The sequence below is a fragment of the Lotus japonicus genome, chromosome 5 (genome assembly GCF_012489685.1).
Source record: "Lotus japonicus ecotype B-129 chromosome 5, LjGifu_v1.2".
Lineage (NCBI taxonomy): Eukaryota > Viridiplantae > Streptophyta > Magnoliopsida > Fabales > Fabaceae > Lotus > Lotus japonicus.
This window is the reverse complement of record NC_080045.1, coordinates 39,709,435-39,714,347: the sequence shown is the minus strand read 5'-3', so window position 1 is coordinate 39,714,347 and position 4,913 is coordinate 39,709,435.

The window sequence follows — 4,913 nt, the reverse complement described above, 5'->3', positions numbered from 1 at the left end:
GTGTCTGAGACTGTTAGGTAGGTCGTCAGGAAGGTACAGTTGCTTTTGTACTTGGATAGCGACTTGACCTTTAAACCTAGGAGACTTCTGATCAGGGGAATGCTTCATATTGGAACTTGTGAAGCCGGTTGATCAGAGTCAGAGGGAAAGCCCAGATCCTCTGACCATTGTTTCTTCTGGTTCTGAGCTCAGAGGGAAGAACATGGTCTTCAGAGTATCTTGCTTCTGGACAACAGAATTTCACTAATCAGCTTCTAGATCTTCAGAGTCTTTTATACCATCAGAATATCTGAGCCTTCAGTGTTTCTTGGTTATCAGACTTTCTGGATCTTCAGAACTTCTAGTGACTGAGTCCACATCAGAGTTTGTATAACTTCAGAACTTCTGAAGCTTTTCCACTGTTCATACTGAACATGGTGAATGCGAAAGCGTTGCTTGGGTTGCTCTTTATACACAGTGCTTCTGATTTGTGTGAGATTGAGTTGAGGTCAGAGCCTGTAAATAGCACACTCAGAGAAACACGTTAGAGTAACACAATTGTTCATATCAAAAGGTTAACTTGTAATCATCAAAACATAGAGTTGTACTACTAGATCAAAACTTGATCTTACAGCACCGAGTTTAAAAAGAATTCCGGACGACCGAAAGTAAAGAAGTAAATGGCTAAGGTTGTGCGACTGCACGGAGTGCCAACCGGTATCATTTCAAGCAGAGGTCCGACGTGTAACACCCCGATTTCGGTGGCGTCACTTTAGTAACCAAAAGAAAATACTTTAAGCGGAAAAACGTGAATTATTTTTTTTCGACAATATAACTAAAGACAAAAAGCAATAAAACTCCCCAACAAAAGATAAAAGGAACTACTATACAACTATATATACATGCCTCGTGTCGGGTGACAGAAAAGGGTAACGCCCGAAGGCAATATGTACAGTCCAAGATGAAGATACTGTGTCCGCAACACTAACCTACAAAAACTGAGAGCAAGTTGGCCCAGCGGCCTAAGAAGAGACCCCCTAAATCCAACCAGCTCTCTGTGATCTCCATAGGAAACCACACAAAAGCTACCGGTAGGAAAACTACCCTGTCCCCAAAACGGAAGCATGACGGTCAGAGCATCGACACAACTCCTACACTATCCCTACCCGAGGAGCCCACACTAGCACTCGATCCTACATGCTAGCGCGGTCGTCATCCGAATCTGCATCCAGGACGACTAGGTCGACGTACTCAACACTGCCCTCTCTGTCCACCCTAATGCGCTCCCGCACTGGACTCTCGGGCTCGGGGCCCGGAACGAGATCCGCAACGACAGCAGCAGCAGTAGACGGACTAGACTCCGTCGAAGCCCCACCTACTGGCAACTCCTCAGAAGGGTCCTCATCATCTGAAGGAGATGGTGGCGGTGGAGGTACTCCCAAGCCGGGTCCACAGTGTACTCCTGGAGGCAGGTTGAAGCTCACTATGTGCCTCCTCATCACTCCCTCCGTCAAGCGTCCGAATCGATCGACACGGTCCTCCATGATCCGACCGGTGTAGGTCGCACGGTGGCCCTCGGGATCGACCACCCATGCACCTGGGTCGTCTTGGTCAAGCATCTCGTACCTGGTCCCCCCTGACGGGCTGACCATGGTAAACCAATCCCCCATACTCATCTGACAAATGGCGTAGTCCGCCCAAACACACACAGCAGACGCGAGGGTCAACTCCAAAGAATTATATAATTAATAAAACCAGATATAATTATAGGATAATAAATACTAGCCTCTCAGGCTTATAAGTTTTGGGATAGCTTCCTAGGGTTGCATGTATCACAATAAATATAAAGAGCCATAAAAACAAGTAGCATGCCTCAAAAATAGGATAAACAGTTACCAATCACACTCAGCAACTAAGTTAGCATGTATGTTGCATGAAATGCAATGCTGGGTAACAAAATGCATTCCGGAAGAAGGATGGACATCAACGAGACGGCCCTAACACCAGCCACGGTGGGTACCTTCCTGCTCGCGTGTCTCTTACACCACACAAAAGTAGTCAGATCAGCAGTGAACCCGTAGGTCTGCCATTCCGTCTGCTACTGAGGACCACCGTAGTGTCCTAAATATGGAAATCCGGGTCTTATGACCATTTTGGAATCCACCGAGGTCCGGTATCACGCCGTGTATTAACCTCAAAATGAGTGCATGAATGCAAGTGATTAGCCAAACAACGTCTCCGACCTCACCCGACACGTCGCCACGTGTTCTAGATTAACTTAAAGTCTCTAAAAGAATACCCTAAGGTAAATGTCGATTCTGCGACAAAATACAATTAATCATAAACAAAAGAGTGCAACCACTCACGACAACTCTTCGAGTCATCAATGCTCTCACGAAGTCTCACGCTTCTGTGGAGTCTCACACATTCACAAAGTCTCACGCTTCAGTGAAGTTTTATGCTTTCACAAGGTCTCACGCCTCAGTGAATTTACACACTTGCACGAAGTCTCACGCTTCAATGAAGTATCATGCTGTTCACGAGGTCTCACGCCTCAGTGAAGATCCATGCTTTCCACAAGGTCTCACGCCTCAGTGGAGTATCACGCATTCACAAGGTCTCACACCTCCGTGAAGCTTCTCGGCTCATCCCTTGGATGGCTAAACAAACTGCTCCCAGAGCGAATGAGTATCAACATACCCAAAACTCGAAATCTTCCCAACACTTGGATCCGACGACACTTCTCATTTTCCAAAACTAAACTTCAATCCAAAGCTTGCATCCGAGATTGTTATCTTTATTTAAAGGTTTAGAGGTTGTTTAATATCTTATGAATTTCTTTATAAAAATAGCTCTTTTTAGTCTTATCGTATTCCCTATGAGTTCAAAGTTCCCATAAACCCAAGTAATTCCCTGAGAAGGTCTCGATCCATTGGAGCATGACAAGGTCCGAACTCCGTTCGTCCTTTTAAAACTCTCTCAAAATCTCATAAAAATTCGGCATGACCTGCCCGTAATCCTCACTTTTCAGAATCTCAGGTACAAGTGGAATAGCATCATTGAAACAGCTCAACCAAAAGACATAAACAGCATATTCCAACACATCCTAAGTTAACCATGTAGCACATAGCATGTGAATCATTTAGCACACAATATCATGGCATCAAGTACTCAACAAGTTCGGCCGAAGCCTCAGAAATCTTTTCAGACATTTAGCAATTAGGTGCATAACACATAAATCAAGTCGAATTTCATCGACACCTAAAGCATTATCTAGTAATTCAGAGAGTAGCCCTCACCGGTGGGTCTTCCAGCTTCCTCCTCCAAATGTTCTTCAAGCTCTTCTCCTTGGTTTCTTGGAATCTCCTCAAACGAACCTTAAGCAAAAATCACAGAAATCAACACCAAGAGTCAGAAACTCAGCAATCAAAGAGTCCTAGGGTTACACAGTACACTACTACCTCCGTGGTACGACAATCTAACGCGTTAAGACAAGTTTTCGAAAAATCGGATTCTCCTCCCCCCTTGATATAGCTCTCGGCCACTTTCCTTAATTGGGAGGGTCGATTTTTCTTCGATCAAACTTGGTTCCTAGGTTAACATAAGCCGTAACTAAGACGGTTCTAGGCTCGGAAAAATTTTCGGATCGAAAACTGATATAGGGGTAGTTTGGTCATTATTTTTAGCTCAGAATTTCAAAATTGGATTTTTGAAAAACAAATTGGATGGGGACGTCCACAACGACGTTTATGACGACAAATCCTACTAGCACTAAGCCAAGTCGATAGATTAGAGCGTAAAGGTTGCAACTTTGGCGAAAAATGGGTATTTAGGGTAGAAATTGATCCCGGCGGCATTTCGTCGACATTTGACAAAATCTAATCCGCAGAACACGCTCAGGAGCATGCAGGGAAGAAGTTTAGACGCTGAAATCAACTGATTTGAACAGTTTTTCAAAAACCTCAAAATTTTGAACTCAGAAAGTCGCAGGAGAAATGGACAGAAACGACGATTCGAAGGAGAGTATAGATTACCTACCTCGAGGTCTTCGATTAGTGACGAACGGTGAAGCAAACGGGCAAGAATCGACGAAGATCCGGATCTCTCTCTCTCTCTAGAAACTCGCGGCTTTGGGGGGTGGGGAAAATGGGTTTTGTGAAAAAAATCTAATTTTTCAACTATTTATAGGTTTTGGAAAAAACGGAAAAATGATTTTTTTGCGATTCCGATTTTTCCTGCGCGTTCCTCTGCGCATTCTAAGATAGGTTCTGGCGACAGAATTCCAGAACTCAAAATAGAATTCTTGGAATTAAACCAAAAGATCCAAAATCGGCATAAGTCGGTGTAAGTCGGTTTATCCCGAAAAACTACTTTTTGCAGTGATCGTCGGATGAGAAAACTTCCTTCTGAAGAAAGATTAGGAATGATGAGAGATGTAGGAGAACGCGGGTGGAATCTTCGTTTGAGTTTCCGGATAGAAAAAGTCTTCATCGTCTGTCGATCTTAGGTTTTCCGAACTATCAGGGATTCCGTTTCGGCAAACTTCCGAGAATTGGAATTTGACGTTCGTACATTCCAGGATTTCGCATCGAAATGGTTGTTTAAGGACGGAAAAGAGAAGTTCTAACATTTCTCTGAGGATTTTTGGAATTAGTTTCCATCGTGTCCTAAAGCGTAAATTAACTATTCACTAATACCTTCGACCTAGGATTAAGCGTATGTTAGTCGTGCTATAACTCTTTCGGTTTTTCGATACATTCTTGGACTTTTCCTGAACCTCTTTCCTTCCCAAATTTATCTTAATCAAATAACTTATTTATTTTATTCACTTATCCAAAGCGTTAAAACTTGGGCCTTACATTACTACCCTCCAAAAAGAAAGTTTCGACCTCGAAACTTAAGGGTCAGTAAAAAGTTCTGGATACTGTTCCTTG